This window comes from Vicugna pacos, chromosome 26, assembly GCF_048564905.1.
Source record: "Vicugna pacos chromosome 26, VicPac4, whole genome shotgun sequence".
Classification (NCBI taxonomy): Eukaryota; Metazoa; Chordata; class Mammalia; order Artiodactyla; family Camelidae; genus Vicugna; species Vicugna pacos.
The window spans coordinates 6,848,181-6,874,124 of record NC_133012.1 but is presented as its reverse complement, the minus strand read 5'-3'; the positions used below and the strand labels follow the sequence as shown (position 1 = coordinate 6,874,124).

General features: G+C 40.7%; 1 protein-coding gene across 1 annotated transcript in view; it reads left to right on the top strand.

Annotated features, from left to right (window-relative positions):
* The window catches only part of KCNU1 (potassium calcium-activated channel subfamily U member 1), a 223,339-nt gene that overhangs the window by 55,606 nt on the left and 141,789 nt on the right, over nt 1-25,944 (top strand). Inside the window, exons 3-5 of the mRNA XM_072950280.1 lie at nt 654-770; nt 1,915-2,250; nt 19,265-19,409. The gene's annotated coding sequence lies outside the window, so the exon portion shown is untranslated. The remainder of the gene's footprint in view (nt 1-653; nt 771-1,914; nt 2,251-19,264; nt 19,410-25,944) is intronic.

Genomic DNA, 25,944 nt, shown 5'->3' with positions numbered 1-25,944 from the left:
ACAAAAGCTGGGGGTTGTCCAAACCAATAACCAACATCACTATAGACATTGTTTAATGGGCGAGAACAAATAGCCCATGTTCTCATTAAACAGCTTTTTGTGATGGCTCCAGAGTGTGCTCATAAATGTAATTTACTCTCTGGCTGTCGAGGCCTCCTGACTAATTGTTCCCTGGTCCCTTGATTATCTTGAATATGCAATGTTGACTAGCTTAAGATACCAGGTGACCCAATTGAGCATCAATATAGGATGCCTAGTTTCCAGAACAGTCTTGTAAATCTGGATAGTACATCATTTCCATCAAAAAGATAAAACAGCACCGAGATGTGTCGAGCTCAGAAATAAACACTTGCAACCAGCCATGAGAAAAGAATGACGGAAATCCTAAAATCCACAGCCAAATTTACCAGATGTTCTACCCTCCAGATTCTGTGGCTTCATTATGAGTCAAGTTCCCTGTGATCTTTCAGATCATGCATGCTGTTGCCACACAGATACCCTGGAGATGGAACGACTGGGTGGGGATTCTAGCTCCATCTCTGCGACCTTGGATGTGCTACCTACCTCCTCTGTACAGTGCAGTTAATGATAGTTTATACTCCAGGCAGTTATTTTATTTATGATCTAGCTCTCTGTCTGTCTACAATCAACAGGTGCTCAGTAAATGAATGCCAACCAGACATCAGGCATCCTGCTCTGCTGGGGCCACTTGGAGATGAATAAAACATGGTCTTGGTCTTGCCATGGATTGGAGGAGAGAAAAAGACAAGGTAAGTACAAGAAAAGAGTTACAGACCAACATGTAATATAAGGACTAAAATTAACTTTCAGTATCAGAAACAAAGATTCAAATTTTTCATTATTATAATAATATTTTCTAATACCTACATGACATTAAGATAATCAACTGAAAACCCATTAGAAATGATCAGAATTTAGTAAATTAGAAAAAAAGTGCACACACAGAAAAAAACTTCCTCATATGTCTACAAAGCCAGTTAGAAAGTATGGGGAATTGACCCTATTCATACAATTTACATCAATGAGCAAGTCAATATTTAATAAATCTAGCAATAATTGTAATAATCGCTCTCATTTATTGAACAGTTATTACCATTTCAGGCACTATGATACGAGCTTTTCCATTTTTACCTCATTTTATACTCACTACTTAAAATAGGTACTATTATTAATCCCATTAAGAAAACTTACACTTTAGAAGGTTAAGTGATGTGCTTAAGTTTACCTTACTAGAAAGTAAATGTGCAGATATAAAAATAAAACTTTGCTGGCTGGCCTAGCCTAAAAGAAAGCCTGAACAAATTGAGTAATATATCTCTGGATGGGAAGGTTCAATATCATAAGATATCAATTTTCCTAATATACATGTACATGTTAAATTCTAAATCTTATTAAAAAGAATAAATAGAGAAGCCTAATTAGTTTAGTTCTCAGAGGGTAAAAATGAAGCCACCGGAGGAGAAGCCTCAATCATGAATATTTGGATGTATAATATCAGCCATCAAAAGCTGTGAAAATGCATTGAATGACTTAGGAAAATATTTATCATACATATTTATGTGAAATAGCAAGATGCAGTATTTTCCATGAGGCATCATCTCTTAACAGGACTGTCTGCTTACAGCCTTGCCTCATTCTCAGCCTGTCTCCTTGCGGCTTCCACACCTGCTTCAAAGAGATCATGCCTTCCAGCTCATGGAGGATGATATTGTGAATCTCATTTTTCTATTTTCTGGATTAAATAATTCTCATAGATAGGGTACCTCACAGAGTCTTAAGGATGGTTATGAGTTTTCCAGACTCAAAACATTTTCTGTAAGCTTTATTGCGGAAGTGTGTGTGTGTGTCCAAGATGCTCATTCAGGACTGAGGAGAGCTCTCTGTGTTTGTCAGCAGGCATCGTGGAGTGGTTCATCCGGGGCCTTAAGACTGACTGTCCCAACGCTTATGGCCACACAACTAGATCACCTTGCTAGGTGTGGTCATGTGACTACATTCTGGCAAGTGGAATGTGAGCGGAAGTAATGTCTGCTCTTTAGCCTGGTCCTTCAAAGTCTTCCTGCTCTTTCCTCTCTGCTGGAGTGAGGTAGACACATGTGGAAGTCGCCTGCTCAAGGAAGGAGGCTGGGTTCCTGACCAGCTGCTGAGAAAGGAGGTGCCCACGGATTGGGAATGCATGATCTGGACCTGTGGCAAGTGAGAAGCAACCTTCTGTGTGTTAAACCGCAGGTAGGTCACCCTGGTACAGCCCTGTAGTAATACAATGAGACAGAGATAATACATTCACCTAGCAAAGCAGCAGTCTGCCCCAGGTGAGGAGAGAGAAATTCTCCCAGTGAGATGGAACATTCGAGGGTCCAGAAAGATCCTCTTCAGCTTGTTAACCAGCCCAGATTGTTAGGGAATTAATTCCTAGTCCTAGTAATCAGGTTACTAATATCCTTGTGGACCATGAGGGCTAGTTCCTACTCGTTTCTGAAGGAAAGAAGCAATCCCAGTTTCCTTCAATGAGGGGATGGCATAGTTGATCTCCAAATGCAAAGGACACAGTGGGATGGGACGGAACATCTGCAAGCTGTGGTCAAGGTGACATCTGATCTCCCAGATACGTTTTCTGCCCCTGCTACCAAGTTGCCTTTGGGCCCAGATTTCTCTGTTTCTCTCTGAAAGCAGGCCCGGCCTCTTTTGGCAGAGGGCAGTGTGTGTGACTTGGTCCCAAATTAGAATGTTTGGGTCATAGAGGTTTCTAGGTTTTTATGTTATGAGCCGGGGCACTGCAGTAAGTGTTTTGCCTGCATTTCCGCATTCAGTTCTCACAACTACCCTGGAACACTGTCCTGTTATTGTAAACACAGCCCTACTGTTGTACCTGTTACAACTGAGGATATATTAATCTCATTATTGGTGGCCAGCTTCTCAACTAGGGAGAAAAATAACATAATTAAGGAAGAAAATAAAGCAAGAAAAGCTAGTATTCTCTTGGTTGGCCTGGAAAACACCCCAGTGAACAAGAGACGGGGAGATACAGAAGGGGAGGAGAGTTAGAGCATCGATAAAGGAGACCTGCCTTATATCAGAATAAAGGTGGCTTTGTATGGTCATTGCTATTGATTTTTTAATCTCTCACGTGGTTTGCCAGCCCATTTCCCTGGTCATGAGGAATCCACTTATGCGTGGGGAGAAAGACTCCTTGTTTATGTACCAAGGGGTAAAGTCAGCTTTTCTCAGCAGTTCCAAAAGCCTACAATTGATTTTATGTCCTGCAGATCATAGGCAAACATGTTAAACAGAACAGCGGGCCAGTGGTACCCTTGGATGTGAGTGGAATTCCCTTTCCCGGCACACAGCTGGAGGATGAATTAGAATGCCTGGTTTATCTCTTGTGAGCCCAAGATACTCCCTCCAGGGGCACAGTAGGCTTGATGTGGGCACCATCTCCATCTTCACTTTTCTTCTTTAATGTGCAGAAGAGATGAAATACATACGCAGGTAGAGTCCCCAGCCTGCACCGGGGCTCCTCCCGTCTCCAACTCACCCCACAGTTTGCTTGTTGGAACTGTAACTCCCAAAGCTCAGTGCCCTCCCAGCAGCCCCTTCTACTTCCTGCCTTTCGATTGGTTAATAAATATACTGGGATACATGATGTGGAGGAAGAATGTTGCCTGTCATATCAGTCAACAGAGGATGTTGTGGCCATCAAGCCATCCGCCACTGCAGCCGCGCCCCGAGCTGTGGCCCCTGAGGGCACTCAGGATGGGAAAGAAAAGGACACTGGCCCCAGATAGCTAAGGTGCATGGCAAAGGATTGATGGCAATGACCCCGACTCTTGCATCTTCCCATACATAGAAAAGCACTAAATTTATTTACTAAAGATACTTGCTTGTATTTAATTAACAATGGTCTTTTGCTATTCTGACCACCTGGCCTTTGTTACAAAACACCTATAGCTCCTGGCTTCTCCCTCACCTCTTTGGACCAGCCCCTCAGAGCTATCTGAGAGGATGTCTCCAAGGCTTGAAGTTCTCAGAAAGTCCACCAAAGAGTTGTACATGTTTTTCGGCCAACAGTGGGATAGCCTGAAAGTTTTCTGTTGTTGCAGACCTTGGATCTCTTATCCCAAAAGTGAGGGGGAAAAAGGTGCTTCCTTAAAGTTCTTCAGGAAAGAAAGTGTGCTTTCCTTCATGTGTGTATCAGCTTTTGTCATGAGCCATATGTCTTTTTTGTCACCACAGACCTTCCAAATATGGGGACATCCCATAGTGTTTCAGGAGGTGATCTGATGTGTGTGCATGCACGTGTGTTTGTGTGTGTGCATTGTGATTATGTCTTTTTCTGCTCTCTAAATTGTCAGAAGAATTTCAAGAGAGTTAAGAATGACAAAATCACCATCTGAAACAAGAAACTCAACACTTTTTATTTTGAAAGAGGGCTTAAAATGTGTGATATTTTTCAGCGTGAAGTATGTTAGTGAATTCCAGATCTTTGTAATGTTCCCTATTTGATGTTTTTACCCTTCGGTCTGAGGCTCTTAAATCCTATCTAAATAGGAAAATGGTCCACTATTGCTCCAGTGCATGTTTCTTTTGGCCCAGATGATCTGGCCTCCTATTGAAAACACTGTGAAACTCTCCAGATACCGTGGTCCTAATGGATAACTTCACATTCAGTGATGGGGCGCATTCTCCTGACAGACTCAGGAGCTCCCTTTCAGGGATGGGGTGAATCAAGGTTAATTTACATTTCTGAACCTGTTGTCTGCACTGTTGTATGCTGACACAATTGAGTTTCTAAGGGACAACCAAAATAATATACGAAAGCACAAAGCTAATGCTATTAAAAGCCGGGAGTGGCCATGATTAATTACCACTGAAGCTGAAGGGAAGAGAGAACTCCAGGAATCAGTTTAATTAATCATTTGGTTTAGAATTAATAAAATCCCTCTAAACTCAGTAAGAAAGAAGGATCGACAGGGAATAAATGGTGTTTGCTATTCAGAAAATCGACTGAAGCTCTTAATCTGGGGAACAGCCACGGCATCTTAGAGTCATTTACTTTGATTGTGCTTTATTTTAAAATGTAAACAAAGTTGATACTATTCTTCTGTTTTTGGTGAAGTATATGGCAGTGTAGCCTGGGGGTTTCAAAGTCCTTTGCAAAGAGGTGGCTGTCTCATATCTGCTGAGTGCAACTTACAGGGCACGCATGGGCTGGCCCTCCTCTTGCTGTTGACCGTAATTCCACAGAGATAGGCTACATCCAGAGTGTGGGGGTGGAGTAAAAGAGAGAATTTTGTGACTATTCAGTGTATTTGATCCATGGATGTAACCAAAGCAGACAGCTCCAACCCCACGCTACACATTTCAGCCTGAATGATCTTTTCCCCCATCTTGCACCCTAGATTAATCAGGTGATTGAAAAACTCTCTCCTTTATCATGAGATGGTAGAAAAGGATCCAGGAGACGAACTTTAAGTTTATTAGGGAAATGATGACATATATTTGGGGCAGCTTTTATTTCTCTGGAGTGAACTGAATCAAAGTGAGAACTAGAGCCCGGACCACTGTGCATAGCTCAAGCTGCGCATAATGCGGGCTGCTCCATCGTCAATAGTGTCTTAATCCAAAATATAAACATAAAAAGAGATACCTCTTGTATCTCTTATAATAATATAATATAATATAATTATATACATATAATAATATAATAGTATAATAATATAACATAATAATAATTGATTGTTACTTACAATCAGTGGATAGTCATTATCTCTCTCCTCTGAGGTCCCCCAAAAGAAAGTTTAGACACTGGTGTCATGAATGCACTCTCCCCCTGCCCAAGACTTCTAGCAAAAACTAAAATTTTCAATCCATTTGTGCTCAGGAAATATCTTTGGAGTTTCACATTCCAGAATGAAAATCTCATCCATCACCTCACTGCAGATACCACTCAGGTAATCAAACAATGCAATGAACACGAGTGTTTCCAGCATGAGGATTAGGCATTAAGCGTCATTCGTGGGAGACGTCCTTAAGCAGAACACTCAGAATTAAAGAATGTCTCCAAGGTGGAACAGGAGAGAATACAGAGTAGGCTAACATTTTATATGCAGGTCAGTTTCTCATGTCAGCTTGTAAAACAAAAATCACATACGTTGAAAATTACTTGTAGTTAAAGTGTCAGGAAAATGGCAGGTCGGAAACTGTACCATCTCACGACTCCAACACACCAGCACTGGACAAGTTAGCCCTTTCCTCATTCAGGCACAGATGAAGGAGTTGGCTTTGCTGAGGAATTTGTTGTCTGAGAAGTGTTTACCTCTAAAAATTGGATGCCACTGGATGTGGCTGAACATTTACATCCTGTCCCTAACCCTGAGGCAAATGCTTATTGAGTGGGTTATTTTAGCTCCACTATTTAAATTCTTGTTTTCCTCTGTATCTCCTCCTCTCCTCTTTTTTTCCCTCGGCTTTCTATCTTCCTCTGCCAAGTCTGTTTAATTGAATTCATTAAAGTTAAAAGTGCATATGACAACCCGATTAAAACCTGAACCAAAAACCTTAACCCACACCACACCAAAGAAGATATACAGATGGCAAATAAGCATATGAAAAGATGCTCCACATCAAATGTCATCGGGGAAATGAAAATTAAAATGACAACAAGACACCACTATACACCTTTTGAAATGACCAAAATCCAAAACACTGACGACACCGTATAGTGGTGAGGATGTGGAACAGAGTCAAGTCTGATTCGCTGCTGGTGGGAATGCAAAATGGTACAGCCACTTTGGATGTCAGTCTGGTGGCTTCTTATAAAACTAAACAAACTCTCACCATATGGTCTACCAATTTTACTCCTCAGTTTTTATACCCAAAAGAATTGGATATATCCAACAAAAATCTGCACTTAGATGTTTAAGGAAGTTTTATTCATAATTGCCAACACCTAGAAGCAACCAAGACGTCCTTCAGTAGGTGACTGGAAAAAGAAACTGTAGGACCTCTAGACGGTGGGATATTACTTGGCACTAACAAGTAATGAACTATCAAGTCATGAAAAGACATAGAGAAACTGTAAATGCGTATTACCGCATGAAAGAAGCCAATGTGAAAAGGCTACCTACTGTATGATTCCAACTATACGACATTCTGGAAAAGGCAAATCTATGGAGACAGTAAAGCATTTGGTGGTTTGGGGAAGGGTAAATGAATAGGTGAAGCACAGAGGATTTCTAGAGCAATGAAACAACTCTGGATGGCACTACAATTATTAATACGTGTCATTATGCAGTCATCCAAGTCTATAGAATGTACCATGCCAAGGTAGAACCCTAATGTAAACTGTAGACTCTGGGTGATAATGATGTGTCAGTGTAGGTTTATCATTTTCAACAAATGTACTACTCTGATGCAGAATGTTAATAATGGAAGAGGTTGTGCGTGAGTAAGGACAAGGGGCATAGGAAATCTCTGTACCTTCCTCTCAATTTTGCTGTGAACCTAAAGCTGCTCTAAAAAATAAAGGTTATTTTTAAGAAGTAAGTTCATCTTTGATTCCTACTTACACAAGCATGAAACTCGCACATGGCTGCATTAGAGCCTCAATTTGATAAATGATTAGATTATATTGGAAAGGTTAGCTAACGGTCCTCTCCTGTTCCTCCCACTGCACTTGTTAAATCAGAGAGTAGTTTCGCCATCTTACCATTTGAGCCAAATCTTTTAGAAATAATAATGATGATGATGATGATGATGATGATGATGATGATGATGAACCAAAGAGGATGATGAAAGAAATAATAGGAAGAAGAAGGAAGAAGAGGAGGAAGGAAGGAAGGGAGGGAGGAAAAAAGGAAGGAAAGGAAGAAAAAGAAGGAGGAGGAGGTGGAAGAAGAGAAGAACAAAAAGGAGGAGGAGGAAGAAGAGAAAGAGGAGCTAATATTCTGATATTTATGAAACCCTTACCATGTGCCCAGCAGGATGCTCATTGTTTTTGGATAGTAGAAGATCCTACGACAATTATATAAATTTGGTGCAGTATTTATCACCCCCAATTTTAAAATGAGGAAACTGATGCTAAGTAAACTGCCTGAGCTAGTAAGTGATACAGCCAGAATTCAAACCCAGACAGTCTGATGTGAGAGCTTGTGCTGTTAGCAGTGATCGCAGTACGTGTCTGAGTCATCTCCGATTCTGTCTTCTCCACCCATTCCTCCCACCACCTTAGTTTCTGTCCAACATCAAGTCATGAAAATTCTGCCTCCTGAAAACTCAGTTCCTCCTGCCACTTTCCCACTAGCAATGCTGGATTCAGCCTCTCAGTTGGGTTTTAACAATTGATATCTGCCTAACTAGCGTCTCTCCTAGCCATTCCTAGTCAGCCTAACTAGATTCTTTTATTTTTCTTGTCTTTGTCTCCTCAAACCATTCTTCCCAGGGCCGCCAGAGTGATATTACTGAAAAAAAAAAAACCAAATTTTGCTCCCCATATTAAACCTGCTCCGTGAGTCCCCATCCCTGCAGAGATACAGTCAGATTCTTCAATGGGGCATACAGAGTCGTCTGTGGTCTTACTTTAGTCCACCCTTTTAATCTCAGCCTCTTCCGCATCCCCACACCTACTCCTGGCTCAGTTATATCAAAGGACTTTCTTTGTCCTCTTACATCATCCTCTATTCTGTTCCTTCTGCATAGAATATATTCCCACTACTCATCTCCAGCTCCTTCTCCTCCTAGAAAACTTTTAGCCATATGTCCGATCTCACCTTGAATGATCACCTGTACTGCGATGTGGTTCCTAGCCTTGTCTGTTCTCTCAGAGTTGCTATGCCCAACTCTATGATAGTCCTTAACCTCTTGCATGATGATTGTTTGAGTGGAAGCCTGTGACTCCAAAGAGCAGTGGCTATGTAACATCTACGGCCCCCTACAGTCCTTTCCCCACTCACCCACCTGTGCTTGTAGCCTTACCTCACCACCCATAACTGACATGCCCTCCATCTATGCTAAATCACAACTTCTGTAAATACCTCATGATTTATTGCTTCTGTGTAATTAATTGGTCAGGTCATCCCTTCTATCTGAATAGACTCCCCCTCCCCCAAATCCCGACCTATCAAGCCCGTTCCTATATTTTCAGTTCAAGCCCAAGTATCACCACTTCCTCAAAATTTTCTCCACGCGGAAGTGGTCTCTTCTCCTTGGAACTGCCATAAAGCTGTCTGCTCTTTGGCCTCATCTCCCTGGCACTTGGTGTCAAGCTTCTCAGCGTCCATGCCTTAGTTCCTCTACTCTAAATAAGTCCTTTGAGCTTTTTATTAGAAATCAAGTCTTAGTCGTCTTTGTTTCACCTTCACCTGCAACATACTCATCCATACTTCCCACCTGCCACCAGCCCAGCCAGACATGATGAAAGAATGTGTAAATGTTAGTGACTAGCTTTGTTCATCATGGCACTCTCATCCTCATATTTTCCTTTTGCAAAAGAAAGGGCTTATGGCAGCATCAGTGGGATAAGAAATGGTTAATACTAGAACATGGACTGAAGGATGTCCTTTGGTTGTGCTCCGGGCCTGATTTATATCGAGCCTTGGTTCTGTCTGGTCTGAGTGTATTGAACTGAGTGTTGATAAAACTCTCACTGGAGAATTAAGAATCGTTCAAATCATCATAGCCAACACATGCTTGTGTTTACTAGTGTCTGTGCCAAGCATTTTGTGTGCATTTGCGGATTCTTTATAGTAATCCAATAAAGTAATACCACTGCTAATTTTACACCTGAGAAAACTGAATTATGGAGAGGTTATATAACTTATTATGATTGCACAGCTAAGTAGCAGATCTGGAAGTAAAATCTATGTCTTTCTGACTCTAAGCTTAAGCTTTTAACCACAATTCTCCTTTCTTTAGAAGCTTTTTTTTTTTGTCTAACATCAGAACTCAGATACCTTACCATGGTAGAAAAAGAAAAGCAGTAATGTCCCATTCTCTGAAAATTTGTTTAAAGCAAAGTTTCTCTACCTTAATAAAATTAGCATTTTGGGCTGCGTAATTATTTGTTGGGAAGGGGGAGTCTGAATTTTGCGTTTCAGAATTTTTAGCAGTATTCTAGCCTCATCTACTGGATGCCAGTAGTACTCCTGAATGGCCTTCCCACCCCCATTTTTAGCAACGAAAAAATATTTCCAGGCATTGCCAAATCACCTCTGCTGAGAATCACTTGATTTAAAGGAAGGGAAATCCTCCTTGTTAAGATAGCATATCTTGGTCATAACTCAAGGAAAATACTAAATAGAAAGATATTGCAAAAGAAGAAATCTAGACGAAAACAGTTAATCTCAGCTGAGGGGCCATTAAGCAGAGTTTCCTGAGGTGTTTTCTTTAATGTTCATGACGGTCCAAAAAATGTGACCAGAACCTTGGACAGCGGTGGGGTGGGGGCGGGGCGGGGCAGCTGAGGCAGTAATCTAAATCTTCCCACAAGAGATGACTGAGGAGGCATTGCCGGGGTATTTAGTACACGTGAAGCCACTTCCAGCATTTTTACCCTAACAAAACCTAGTTAGAAAGGTCACTGAGAGTGCTCTGTCAGAGGAATAGCCATCAAGGGGCACTTTGAGAGGACATATGTGGAAAAGGCGGGAGGCCACCCTAAATTTGCCATGGTAATGGGGTCAGGTGTTTTAATGGATTGCTCACATGTGAATTTCATTTTTTTTTTAAATTAGTAATAGGGGAGCTCCCATCCAAGCCTGCCACCAGCCATCACTACAAAGAATGGAGGCATAGTTCTTGGCCTTGGATAAGGCTGCTATGGTACCCAGTAAAAGATTACAGCAAACTCATGTCTAAACAAAGGATGAATTAACTGAATTCACCGAAGGATCTTTGTATTTCTAAAAGGGACAAAAGCTGAAAAGTCAAGACTTTTTAACATCTTTTAATGTAAGAAATGGAGGCAGTGACTTTGAGATTCTTAGGTTTGAGTTGGATACATTGAGGGCTACTCTTCTTAGTAGCATCTCAGATTTTACCTTGTGCCCATCACCCTGGTTTTCCCACTCACTACAATAAATTTTATTATAAAAGTATAACTCTGAAGCTGACCCAAGTCTTGATCGGCGAATACAAGGGAACCATGAAAAGTATTAGTTGTATGGCTTACTGTGGAGAGTAAGAACAAGGAAGGGCAGTCCTATGTTCTCCTCATGGTAAATACTTGGTCACGTTTTTGAAGAGTGTTGATTTTGAAACCTACTCTTGTAATGAGAACATTTTGGAAATTATGTGGGAAACCTCCTGGCTTCTCTCCTTTCTAACTCTGTGACTTAGGATATGACACTCAATTTCTTTGAACCCTAGTTTTCTCCTCTATAAGATGAAGACAGCAATATCTACACAGAAGAGTTGATGAAGGGTAACCGGATTTATCTTTTCTTTTTCCTTCTGGTCTTTTCCATGTGTCAGGAAGGGTGTAAGCTATTTAAGAACATCATATATGCTATTATTCCAGTACAAGGTGGTTTCTCTCCCTTTCTATTTATTCATGACTGCATTCAGTCAGCCAGTAGATTGATTTTTCTCTGCTGCCAGCCTGCAGTTACAAACAGAAAGAAGTCCTGCATACTTAGCTCCAGCCACTTTGGGAAGGTCTTTCATATACTCTCTGATGCACAAATATCTATTGTTTTTTATTATTTATGCTGCTGTCACTTCTGTAAGACCTCACATAGCTTATACTCTGTCAGCACAGGGACACCATTCAGATTTCATCTGCTGACATGCGTTGGCATCCTTGGAGGAGCTGGGAGGCAGTGTACCAAGCCGTCCACAGAAGGCTGGGTGGCTCCGTCACCTTCATCAGTCTCCCATTTCCTGCCCTGATCTCCCACAGTTCTATGGCGTAACAGCCAGGAGAGACAGAACAGAGCAGAGAAATATGGGAAGAAAGGGAATTGCTTTTCAAGATGAGGCTTTTTGATTCTGGGATGCCATTTAACCAGTGTTTGGCTGAATTTAAATTTTACTAGGGTCTCTGTTATCTTAAAAATCTATTATTTTGTTCTGTCCCAAGATATGTGCTGACAGCAAGTGGCATTTCTCTATAACTGTCCCAGAGAAATACGTGGGGAAAAACTTCAGAACAAGGAGGCTGATAGTCTCCTTCAGTCCAAGTAACCTATGAATTAAGGAGTGATTTTAAATGTGAGTTCTCTGGATCTGTAGGGTTCTTTAGAAATGCCTGCAAGGGGCCATCTTGGAAAACCAGGAAAGGGGACTGAGTGTAGGGCTCCAGGCTCTCTTTACCCATTTAAATCAGAGCAGCTCAGAGTCCATCTATTTTTAATATATTAGAATTATTCATGAGATTTTTTTAGAAAACAGTTGTATTACTAAAAAGACACCTGAACACATTTGAAATGGTGCCTCTGGGGCTTTATGTGGAAACCTTCAATCCCACCCTAGACGGGATGAACTTGTGGCTTTTGAAAACCAATGACTTAAATAGCTACAAAAATGTGAAGGATGTTCAGGGGGAAGAATTAAAGTGGTCAAAGCTTGGAAGGATCCCTGAACCAGATAACTTGTGAAAATCAACAATTACTGTCTTTTTCTTTACAACAACACTGTGCTACCTGTGGAATATCAACTCATCCATAAAAAAGAATGAAATAACGCCATTTGCAGAAACATGGATGAACATAGAGATTCTCAGACTAAGTGAAGTAAGTCAGGCAGAGAAAGACAAATGCCATGTGATACCAGTTGTATGTGGAATCTAAAATATGACACAAATGAGCTTATTTACAAAACAGAAATAGACTTACAGAGAAAACAAATTTATGGTTACCAAAGAGAAAGGAGACGGGAAGGGATAAATTGGGATTTGGAGATTAACAGATACAAACTACTATATATAAAATAGATAAACAATGAAATTCTACTGTATAGCACAGGGAACCACATTCAATATCCTGTAATAAATCATAATGGAAAAGAATATAAAAAAGAATATGTGTGCGTGTATATATATAACTGAATCGCTTTGCTGAATCACTCCAGAAACTAAAACAAGACTATGTAAATCAATTATACTTCAGTAAAAAAGACACTGTTTCCCCACCATCTTCTCTTCTGCCCCTCTCATTCACAGTTTAATCCAGTCTTGCCTGCCTTCCACCCTCATCACTTCACTAACGCCAAAGTCTTCCTTGTAATTAAGTGAAATGAACATTTTTCAGTCCTTATCTCACTTGATGTCTCAGCAGCATTGACACCAATGGCCACTTCCTTCTTCTTGAAACCATGCTGATCCACTAGACTCCATGGTCTCAAATGCTTCTGGTTGTCCTTCTGCCCTCATGCATCTTCCTTGAGGATTCCTTTTTTTTTCTCCCTCCCTATCAGTCCTGTCCTTGGTTCTCTGGTCTCAGTGTTCTGCAGGGAACTCATTCACTCCTCTGATATCCAAGTGCTAATGATTCTTAAATGTTTCTTCTAGTCCTGAGTGGTAGATTCACAAATCTTGTACTTCCCAAGGGCACCTCAATTTCAAAATGTTCAAGGTCTATTTCACCATCTTCCCTGTAACCTAGCCTTAAATTTTTTTTAGCATGCTCATCGCTGCCATCTTCTGCATAGTTGTCCAAGCCAGAAATCTTGACTCATCCCTAGACATCATCCTTGACTCCAGAATCTTCAGCTTGACCTTCCCTCTTCTCTTCCTTCATATTTAATTAATTATGGGGGCACCACGTTGATTCCTAAGTGTTTCTCATATCTTTCTACTTTTCTTCTTCCCCCCTTTCAGCTCTCATCTGTCATCAAAAAGGCAGCAGGGACCTCCTAGCTGGTCTCCCAGCATTTAGTTGCACCATCTACTCATTCCCTATACTCCAGGCGAACTGACCTTTCTAAAACAGAAATTTAATTAGATCTTTGCTTTAACACCCTTCAATCATTTCTCACATTTCTTTGATATACTCAGACAATTTTAACGTGGCTAATAAAACAAAGTATAAGATTATGCTAGCTTACCTCTAAAGCCTCTTCTCTTAGTATCCCGTCAAAATGTGAATTATACCTGCTCCTTGTTCTATGACATTTCCACGTGTTGCTCTTGTCTTTAGCTGGAATGATCTTCTTCCAGTTCTTTGCTTAATTAACCATGACTTAGTCTTCAAATCTCAGCGGACACACTACTTCCCGCAAGAAGTGTTTATTACTTCCCTAAGCCTTGGTAGATTTCCTACCAACGTGCTGCTGTGGCCACCCTTCTTTTCTGTATACAAGCACTTATCCCCTTGTATTGCCATTGTCTGTTTACCTTTGCTGTCATCCATCCAGATCCCAAAGCTAAGGAAGACAGAGAATGTTGCATTCCGTAGTACTTAGCAGTGTGCTTGGCATTCAGTGAAGAATCCCCCATTAAAGAACAAATGAATGGCCTCTGAAAAACAAAGGAGAAAGTGTCTTATCAGGGACTCGAGATAGTTGGCATTTGAGATACAGAAAATGAAGAAATTAAAAATAGGCAAACAGTGGGGAATATGATTCCAGCATGAAAAGAATCATTTAACATCATTTGAAGTATAAACTCTGTAAGTCATGTAAGACAAGTTATGCATGATTTAAGGAGTTCTGGAATTGAGCACACAGATGTGAAACCAGGCTAGATTTTCTTAACTGTACATCTGGGGCTGATATGGGGGAATAAATGTTAGGAAGGGTAAACCTGAAACAGAGGCTCCTAAGCCTTTGGTGGGGGACCGTGCTCAATCAGTAACTACTCAACAAGCATCTTCCATAAGCAAGCACTATACTAGGTCCCAAGGACTCAGGAACGAGTAAGCCCATATTTCTTTTAATGAGTTCATGACATTGAGAGAAAAATCACCACAAACAACAAGAGAATCACTGCACTGAACTGATAAGCAAAAAAGCCAGAATGAAGAAAAATTGTAATTGCATAGAGGGAAACCTGTAGCTCTACTTTTCAGGGAGACTTCCCAGAAGAGATGACAATTGAATTAAGCCACGAAGAACAAAGGAGTTGGGTTTAATCTAACAGAGAAGAGAGAAAGGGGAACTTTAGGAAATTCTGGGCAGAAAAGGCAGCAATCCGAGGCAAGAATTGTTAGGAAGAAGCATGGCGTGTTCAGGGATGGCAAGCAGACTCATGAAACCAGCTGCAGAGTTCATGCAGGATGGAGCAGGGTGATGGGGTGGAAAGGCCAGTAAAACTCAGACTGTGACCCCCATATTCAGGTGACTAAAGGCATGGAGTAGACACCAACTTTTTAAAGGAAATTAATGACGTAACTAGATGTAATTTTTAGAAAATCTCTCCAATTGATTGGAAAATGGAGAAATTAGAAGAAGCAACACTCAGGTGAGTGCTAAGGCAACTGCAAGGGTCTTCAGGCTACTTTAAACATGAATGGCTCACTCACGGAGATGATGAAGTGTGTCGCGGGGGTGGGAGGTGGCTGTGTGTGCGACAGGTGGGTATATCGAAGGAGTGACTGAGGCACAGTCTACTTCTCCAAATCCTGGATTTGCCTACAAGTAGTGCCTTGGTGATCTTATTGTTCCACACAGTTTGAGAAGGTCAGATTTCGGAATTAACTTCATGAGGTGAAGGGCAGCTCAGAGAAAAGATAATGAAGCATATCGCAGGAACTAAAATGAGATATTTTTTTCATCTCTAAAGTGATTGCATGCTGAGTGTATCCAACGGCCAGATTTCACCTTGTCTCTTCGGAGCACCCTCCTAGGTGCCTGGGTGGTTTTTTCCCCTCAACAAATTATATATGAAATGGTAAAATCCCAGGTAAATTCAGAATGCTAAGATCAATGCATTTGCTAAAATATCAATACAACCAGAACAGCTGGCTTGCTCCTTTCCCTGAAAAAAAAAAAAGAGTGTTCCTGCGTTTTCTGGCAGATCTGTCATCTCTTCCTCAAGCCAAGTGACAAGTGAGTTATACAATGGGGCTTCAAAAGGTTCTCACCATATTGCACAGCAGATGCTCTGAAACTATTATTCAGAGAGTCTTCCCAGGCCTCCTATTGCCCTCCGATTCCCTTGAAGCGATGTATGACCTACTCTCTCTTTGCATCCGTTACATTATGAATACATTAATCCAAAGATGCATGAACCTCACCTCTACTTCAAATTCTCTGAATCCTCACCACCACTCCCCCTACACACACAGGTACCTCACATCTCTCCACCATATATACACATTATGCTCTTTCATATATTGTCTAAAGCAGGATGATTTCAGAAATGTATTAGTACCAAAACGAGCAGTTTGATATGTACTGAACTTTTACCTAATTCACTCATTCTGGTCTTTCTGCTTTTGTGCCGCCATAAATCTTCCAGCAGCTTTCATTTTGGAGGATAATGATCTTTCTTCTCATTTCTATTTCATCTTATTTCCCAATCAATCTCACCTTAAAATTAACCTGGGCTAGAGCATCATGTGATGCTCACCCTATATGAAATTCTATAGATCGTCCTTAGATCCACATTTTAGAGGTACTCAATAGTGTTCATTAGAATGCTACTTTCAATGAAATCTTATCTTTGACATATTGAGACTACAAAGTACTTTGCATTTATAGATCTTGTTGAATTCATGACTGTTACCTACACAGCAGCAAATCATGAAAATTAGAGTTGGAAAAGTCTTACTAGGACTTAGAGCACATCCCCAGAGGCTATGTAAGGATGCTACTTATAATTCAGAATTTATTAAGCCCCCAAAGTGCACTTGTCTCTTTTATGGAACAAAGAGCCAGACCAAGTCAGAGCCTGAGTTACTTACAATAATGCACCATCACCCTGTCCATTTTTCTCTTTAAAGGACTCCCGAAATGGGGCTTCTAATGTTTTCCACAAACAATGATTCTACAGCTTGACAAATTTCTCTGATGAGAAGTTTATTTCTGGTATCTAGTCTATATACTCATTTGAAGAGACATTTAATTCACCTTAGGCTAGTCAATAATCAGCAGCAAAAAAAAAAAAAACCTACACTATGAACCCAGAGTATGAACCCTGGGAGTAACTCCTCTCTGCCTGTCACCCAACTTCCTTTCCTATCTTGAAGCAGGACTGAAGAAAACTGATTCACAGTAAATATTTGCTTACGTATTTCTTAAAAATTGAATAGCTGAATAATGCCTCCATGAACTTTCTCCTCTCTCTTCTCCCTCTTTTGATAAAAACTACATTTGTGAATACCCCTGCCACTTAATACAGTATATTACACGGTGCTTGGCACATTGGTAAGCATTTAGTAAATTTTTGTTAAGCGGAGGTTTAAGATAATTTTTTTTTCAGTAACATGTGATTGTGGTATGCTTGGCTCATCTTTGCACTGTTAGACCAAGAATAGGGGAAAATATACTACCACTTTGAATATTCACCATGCTTTATAAAATCCATGGGTTCAGATACACAGTTCTTTAGTGCACCTCTGAGATATATGGATTCATAAATCATAGGGTATAAATTAACTAACATTCACACCAGGAATTTTGATTACCACTCAAAAATTATTTTGACTGAAATATACCAATGTCTACTGGGTGAGAAATTTTAAAATAAAATCAGGTCACTGAGGGAGGAGGGGTGATGGAAACTATCAAACAAACAAATCTGGCCTCTCTTTTTTTTTTTTCACTGAATTGATTGAATTGAGAAGTTATTGGTCTCAGATACAAACTTATTGTTTAAATAAACATGCTATATAGCCAGTTGATGGACTGAATATGTTACTCCATCTCTTTACTATTTCAGCGCCAGGATCTATGTATTTAATGCAAATACCTCAGGCTGCAATTTATCACCCATTCTCTCATTTTGGCTCTGGAAATTGAGTGATAATTATAGTTAATGCTAAGATATTTTTAAAATCTCATGATATTTGCCATGTGATAAGTGAGACATTGATCCTCAATTCTCCTGCCAAAGGGAAATGGACACTGCTCAAGATTTCATTTTCCAAATGCTCCCAATCTATCACACCCTTTCTCACGTCTCCCTTACCACACCCTCCCCCTAACCAAGCAGGGGACACGTGGAGATGTATCCCTAAAGCATTTGCCTGAAAACAAAAATGTGTGTCTTAAAGCAAATCTCATGTTCTTAAATCTATAGCCACTGGAGGTGAAGAAACGAAGTGTGAAAATATTTGCAGTTGAAAGTACAGGATCTTCACCATTTAGATTAAATGGGAGGCAATTGCAGTAAAACTTCTGTGCATTAGAAGCCTCGTTAGGGGTGTAGCTGTGGGAGAAACCTGTAACAGCTCTGGTCTGTTAGTCAGAGACATGTGGTCTTAGATCTGCTACAAACTAACCACGTGACTTCAGAAACGACTCATGTGCCTTTTCTTGGTTTGAGTTCATTGACTTATAAAGTAAAAAGATGAAACTAGATTATTTCCAAGGTCTTTGCTGCTAACCAATCTCATGTATTTTTAAAATTTTTATGCTTTAAAAAATGTTTCATAGATCTTGATAGATGATAGAAAAGCATTATGTTAACACTAAAGTTCCTGAAGTTGACAGCCATACTGTGGTTGTATAAGAGAATACACCTGTTCTTAGGAAACACAGGCTGCGTTTAGGGGTAAAGCGTTACGGTGTCTGTAACCCCTCAAGAGGTCGGGTATAAAATAACACATACATTACACATGCACACACGGCCTGCACAAAGCAAGTGGGGTAAAATGCTAACAATGGGTGAATCTGGATAAAGGATATACAGGTGTCCTTTGTGCTGTTTTCATTTATGAAATATTTCTGTACATCTGAAATTCTTTCCAACTAAAAAGTTAAATAAAAAATATTTCATAGATCTTGATATGAAATAGAAGATATGATTTGACTCTTGATATCATAACTACATACAATAAAAACCTGATATGACATTAAACACCCATAAGATAAATATAAGGGACGTCAGTCCTTACTGAGCATTGGCATTTAGTTCTTGTCACTTTGTCACACCCCTGTAAGGATGGCCTCAGCGCCTTGACTTTACAGCTGAGGAAACCGGAGCTGAAAGAAGATACAGAATTTACTCCATTACACCGTCTGCTAAGAGGTGGAGGTGGGGTTAGAAGGCCGGTCTTACTGGAAAGCCTGTGCTTTACAAAATGAATCTTGAGCAACAAGTGAGAGTCTGTTCCCGTATTTCCAATTTCCAATTTTTTAATTCCAGGAACCACTGAAACGTAATGATAACTTAATGGATGTGAGCCTTTCCACTGGACCAAACACCATTCGAAGCACTTTTATGTGTCAGTTTACAACAACCCTCAGGGGAAACACAGGAGGACAAATGGAGAGAGAGGCCAACGTCATGCGTAAGTACGAGAGTTAAAGATCTGAATGCCTGTATCTGAGGTCAGAGCTTGCCAGTCCGTACTGTCTCTACCCAAGACACCTCTGGATCTGAGACTGCAGTTCTTCCTTAAGCAAGCAGAGAAAATGCTTACGGATCTAGGTGACTGCCTTGTCTGAAGGAAAACCGTTTCTTGGCATCAGTCTCATTGTGAGTCTTGCTTCTGGGTATATTGAAAAAACTAGAGTATGGGGTCAAATCATGCTTCAGGTGCTCAAGGTCATTTGCAGGCACCATCAGTTACTGTTACCTGTCGCCCTGCTTTGCCTATTTTGACGTCAGTACTAATGTCTGACCTGTTCCCATCCGTGTTTAGCCTGTGAAGGGCACCCTAAAACCCTGACAGGTTTGTGTGGACCGCCTCAGTAGTGAAGATGTGCTTATTTTCAACGGCTGTGGATTTAATAAGTGATATATACACTGGGTATGTGTAATAGGAGTCACACTTTAATGTATTTGAATGCACAGGAACCAAGATGTAAGTATATACAAATACAAAGAGACTCATTTTGTTTTCATTTCAAGTGTATCGGCCCTGGGTTCTCCATTTTTTTTTCCCCCACATATCAAGTTATTATAAAGGTTGCCATAGCAGAAAAATGGAATCTTTGGGAAAGGCCAGTTCTTAGCTTTCTTTTGTAAGTTGTTTCAAACCCTGCTGACATAGCCACTCTTTGGTGAGATTTGCATTGATACTAAACATGCCTAAAGTGTCGTCTTCAGAGGGTGAAATTCACAGTCTCCTGTGACCTAGAAGTTCACCGTTGTTCATTTCCTCAGAAGGGTTATACTTCCGGCTGTACACAGTGAATAAATCCGTCATATTTTTGGCAGAAAATAGTATCCCAATTTAGATGTCTTAACTCAAATGATCATACCGTGTCCGCAGACAGAAACTGACATGAAAGAGAAGCCAGCCATTGACTGGGATTCGGCAAAGGTTCCTTCCCACCAGCTACGCCTTCACCACCTTCAGATCCTATACGTCAGGATAGTCTGAAAGATCATTTGGCCCCTAAGAATATTTTCACCTTACAAAGTGAAACGGACAAGTGGCATTAACCCTTATTAACTCCCTAATGTAATAAATATTGGCAACCGATCTTGATTATGTAACCTCCAGAATGATAAAAATCTGGGAATACTTCCACAGCTCCACAGGACTGCTCCTTCTAGCGGAAATGCTTCAATCCCTTTTCTCTTTCAAACCTTTGCATAAACGTCACTGTCTCTGGGAGGCCCACTCTGATCAGACAATTTCAGCCTACCCCTGTGCTGTCTCTTTCTTTTCCAGTTTATTCTTCTCAACAGCACTATTACATCTGACTTCCCATGCATTTTCCTTGTTTTTAGTGTCTCCTCAAATGAAAATATAAATTCCATAAGGGCAGAGGGTTTTGACTTTTGCTCACAGCTGTATCCCCGGTTCCTAAGTCAGTGCCTGGCCCGTACTGGATGCTCAGTAAGGATTTGCTGAACAAGTGAGGGAATGATAGCTACCAAATACAGGTTTGTAACACTTCTGGTATTATCCTATAATGTCCCGGAGTTATATCTAAATATAACTTCTTCTCTGGGATACAGTCTACTAAGGAGTTTATTTTCTTTTCAAAACAATAAGGAAAATGTTGGTTGGAACATCCAGCATGTTTTCCCAAAGACCTCAAAAGTCCAGAAACCTGAGTGTTGCACAATTTGTGTCCTGGTCCTGATCCACCATCGTCTCCAGCAGACTGACTTTGTTCAGATCACTTAGATCTCAGAACCTCAGTTTTACGGGAATGCAAATTGAAGGACATAAACTAAATGATGCTTGATTCCGTTTCAGACTCTGAAATTCTTAGGATATTTGCTTCCATCTCTCCAATGCTCTAAGCATTTCATGTATATAGAACATGCACTGGTTGATAAATAGATATGGACAAAATAGAAAACCGAAGTGCTTACTCAATAGATATAGAAAATCAGGAACCAGGCAGATCTATTATCCAGGTTTTTATATGTAAATTTATGTGAAAGTTATTCCGAAAGTCAAATGCTGTAGCTTCCTTGCCATTACCTCCATCACTGACAGTTCTGAACCTGAGAATTACACCCTACAGAAGCACAGCTCCACGATTCTTTTTTTATCCAGATTACAAAGCCACTGAACTGTCTTTTCATCTTGGATGCTCTGCTGAACATACTCTACAATTTTTCAACACCATAATTTGATCTGAGAACAGCTGCAAAAAATCTGTGACATATTTTTTTCCCCTTCTCAGCACTTGACTTCCAAGCGTCTCTGCATCAGACATTCCCCCACGGTCTCTGTGACATATTATTGGGCAAACCATCCGAAGCGCTTCTGCAGAGTGCCCGTAGGAACAGAAAATGAGTCGATTGCCTTCATCATTAACAGAATTCTTAATTACCTGCTCAACCTATGGATCAGGCTGCTTCAGAAATAATCTTGTGGCATTTTCCCCACTGTGAGTCTTCATTTGAAACTATTCTTATATACAGTCAAGATTGTATCACTCACCTATTGATTTTCTCAAATAAGCTGAGTTTTCCTGGAAAGAAGGGCAAGGCTTTGCCTGAGGTTGGTGTTTCAGAAAGTGAGGAAGGGTCAGCTGAACATTCCAATTTCACCTCAGTCATGCACGCATAAAACCTAATGTGTACTTTCTCTTGTTGTGCTCCTTTATTCTGTGCTGTTAGTCTTGGAGGTCTCATTTCCTCCTTTCCCCAGAAATTCAGTAAGAAATGCCACCGTAGCCTTTGACGCCCGCCCTTTTCTTCCTTCCTTTCTCAATTGCATCCTAATATTCATTTATTTCCATCTCAGTTTCTTGTAGATTTCTAGCTACCTGCTACTAATCTCTATTCTTCTTCTGTATTTCTCCTTGAAGGATTTTACTTTATTTATTTTTGGGTTCTGACAGTCTGGGTGGCTTGACCAGCAGAACCTTATTTTCTCTCAGTCCTGGAGGCTAGAAGTTCGAGACCAACATGCCAGCAGGGTTGGTTTCTTCTGAGGCCTCTCTACTTGGCTATATACGGCAAGTATCTGTATCTTCAAATGGCCCTCCCGCTTTGTGAGTCTGTGTCCTAGTCTTCTATTCTTATAAGGAGGCCAGGTACACTGGGTTAGGGCCCAGCCATGTGACCTCTTTTTACCTATATTATTACTTTCAGTGCCCTGTTTCCAAACACAGTCACATTCTGAGCTACTAGGAGTTGAGACTTCAACATATGAATTGGAGAGGAAATTATTCAGACTATAACTTTTTTTTTTTTTGCAAACACAACTTGACCATTACTTTATTTGATTGCATCTTATTTAGACAGCTTGCATATTTCAAATCCCATTAAATCTCTCTCTCCAAAAGGTTATGAGACAATAGAAGAAAAAGATGCAGCAATATGCAGTCATCAAACAGCAGTCCAGTGTTTTGAGATACACATGATATTTTATAGATACTCAACTCGTATATGACATCTGTTTTTCTACTTTATTGTCATAATTTGTATTTTTACCCTGGTCTCTATTCTTCAGACCTGTCTACCCTTTTTATGCCTCATGGACAATCTTGTCCCCGTTTCTTTCCAGGGCCGCTCACCCCCAAGAATCCCAGCAGCAACAGACCCTTTGTAACTTGCGGTCTTGAGACTAAAGAAAGCAGTTAGATGATAAGACTTGAAAGTGACATATGCCTGCTCCACCCTGAAGCAGACGCCGGGCAGGCTTTTCCAGCCAGCCCGCCGCCACAGCCAAGAACGACAAGGGGGAACAAAAGGCCAGGCTTCCAGATTTGATCTCTGTATTTGTTCCCATGAAAGGCTGGAAGCATACTATCAATTGTGTTCATTTCATTCTTGCTGCTGACGCTTCACGCTTAATCACTGAGCAGAAACACATCTGTTCTTCCACTGCCACCATCTTTGAAGAAAGAAACACCGCTGGTCCTGCCAGTTACGTGCTGAAGCACTGCTCAGTGACTGTGCACCCCAGAATTTCCAGAGACAGGCTCCATGGTTTTCTTACTCAGAGATGCCGAGAGACCAACACTCAGACCCTGATTAACCCCTTCCTCTCTAGCTGTTCCACCCCCATTCTCTTGCCCCAGGTGTTTGTTGAATCTGACCCTTCATTCCCCTCCCCCCCCCCCAAATCAGAGTACAAGAGAGATGCTGTCACTCTGGGGACATACAATGCTGTGTTCAGTCAGTTCTGAGTTTCCCACCAGGCAGAGAACGCGCATGCCTAGCGCACTCTGCAAAGTAGGAGCACCGAAAAGATGTCTGAAAGAGCCTTGTTTAATAATGATATTTCCTAAGAAAAGCATGACATGAGAAATCTTTGGGGGGAATATTAGAATTTTATTGGACCTTCTTACTTTTATTTTACATCTTGGTATTCTTAATTTTTAAATTTTTAATTATTTATCTGGGAAGACTGGGCGCAACATAAGATTCTCAGTGCCGTTATTGCTCATTATCTTGGCCCAGCCTGCTTTATATTTAAATTGCAATTAGAGATGATTTAGTTCTCTAGTTTAAAAAGCTAGGATACAGCTCTTACTTTAAGTGCTCTTGACTAGAGAGAGTTTTCAAAGGCACTGAGTCTGAGGCATTGGTAAAATGTATGATTCAGAATATTCACCGGTTCTGGGCTTATAGCATTTTCACGTCTTTGTGAACTGTATGGCTATTTTTCTGACTCCCTAAAATTCTTACCTATTGATGTCTCTAAGTATTTAGTTCATGGGAACCGATCCCACACAAATTGCTAGGATGAAAGCTGGAGAGTGACAGCTCAGTCCTTGCCCTGACCCCATCTGGAGGCTTCAGCTCCATGTAGACACTAGGACATACCCTCCTCCCATTAGGGAGAATTTAAAGAATTCTAGGTTAAGAGTTGAAAAAAAACCCAAACAAACCTGAATTAGCCTCTTTGCCCCTTTTGGTCTCAAGGTCCGGTAACTGAGTTCCAGTACTAGCAAACCTTCACTCTCTCAGCCCCTCTGGGGTTGTAGCCTTTCTCCCACTCTTACCAAAAAACTTGCCTTCAATTCCAGGAGTATAGCCTCTCTTCACCAACAGAAGCTCATTCAACTTAAAGACATCACTGGGAAGGACTTAGAGCAGATATTAGCCCTGACATTAGATAAGTTTTTCCCTAAGGATCTTCTACTGGTTCTACTCATGAGGAAATCAAAGCTCAATGACTCGCCTCAAATCTCACATCTTAAAGTCAGATCTTCTTGTTTGGTACATACTGTTCTAATCTCAGCTCTATTCTTTCTCCCAAACAACCCCCTGTTACTCTACAGATAGGAGACTTCCTGTATTCCACAAATAATTTGACTCCCAATTAAAGCAGAAAAATTTCTAATGGGATATAGCCACCCAGTGATTATTTAAAAGTAAGAATCAGAAAGAAGATTCAAAGCAGCAGGTCTAGACGTTGGAGTGGGTCAAGCCCTCTTAGTCCAATACAGGCGCCATGCTTCTCTGTGGAGAAAAGGAAGCTAGTATTGGCACCGACTTGCAACCTCTCGTCCTACTCTTACCCTTATTATGTCACTTACAAAACCCAAAGTTGAGCATCTAATGCTGATTCTTGTCCTTGCAAATCGAAGGTGTCTTTTGTTCAACTTCTCTCGCTTAGCAATTTATAATACAATTTTCGTGTTGAACACTACCAAGATCAGAAAGTAAATACTAGAATAATTTAAGAATCAATATGGCATTTACTAGGATTCTGCTTTTAGTTTATCCAAATATTTCCCACCCAAATGAACTTTAAATGACTTGTCTACAGTGTACGTCCCCATCTCCACAAGAACCACTTGAATAATGTTGTAATTAATATGCATAGTCACACAAATGTGCCCCACGAATATCAATGCACTCTCCACATAGTGCACCTACATTTATACTTACTCCCTAGAATAAATGTCAACTGACTTAGCGGGAGTGATGTGTACAATCTGTAGCAGGATACTGAGCTTCCGGATGTGCTAGAAAAGATGCATATGTGATGGAGCCAGTGTTTAGCATGTAGCAACATGACTGATGGGCATTCTCTGCAGTGAAGTCCACGGAACGGGAAGCATCTTGCCATGTTATTTTGCAGGGCAGTGTGCGAAAGCTAATGTGTAATAGCTGTAGAAGCAAACGATTTGAATGAGTCTCTATTAAAACCTCCGGAGGGCTGTAACTGATTTTTAGTTTTAGTTTTAAATCAGAGCAAAGCAATAGCAATTTAAATAACCTTTTAGGGCAGAGCTTCCTTTTGGCTGCTGGATGTGTCACTTGCTGGGATAAGGGCTAAGTGGCCAGAGCATCAGCATGCTACCTTCCTCAGCGGGAAAGGAGGAAGAAGGGGGATTTATGAGTGGTGTTGTGATCCAGTCTTCTGTACGGTGATGTCTTTAGCAAGTGGGGGAGCAGGGCTCATGCCTGTCCTCACAATGTAGTAGGAAACAGGACCTGGAAACTTGGGGCAT